Source organism: Etheostoma spectabile, chromosome 15 (assembly GCF_008692095.1).
Source record: "Etheostoma spectabile isolate EspeVRDwgs_2016 chromosome 15, UIUC_Espe_1.0, whole genome shotgun sequence".
Lineage (NCBI taxonomy): Eukaryota > Metazoa > Chordata > Actinopteri > Perciformes > Percidae > Etheostoma > Etheostoma spectabile.
The window spans coordinates 29,309,393-29,309,794 of NC_045747.1; positions in this window are offsets into that span (position 1 = coordinate 29,309,393).

Here is a 402-nt window from a genome sequence, read left to right on the forward strand (position 1 = left end):
GATACTATAAATAAAATTGAATTGAATTGAATCTCTTATCCCCACTCGGCCAGCCTCGAAACACAAATTAAGTAAGGCATCTCAGAGGTTAATGAACATGCTTTATAAAATAATAAAAATACAAATTTTAACAACCTGAAACAAAATAATAGCTCTTTTCAAATAAATAAATAAACATGAAATAATGTGTATGACCTATTCTGTGTCAGCTTCAAAATCCAGCTTCAACTGAATATCTCTTAAAAGCTTTTCAGTGTATTAAGAGGAGGTTTTTCGCTGTCCATAGCTTTGAGATCTCCAGCACCTTTATTAGACACTGAAACAAATGTGCTAGCATAACATATAAGACAATATAATATATATAAGACAGCCTCTCGGGAATTACGTCACGCAACAAAGTAC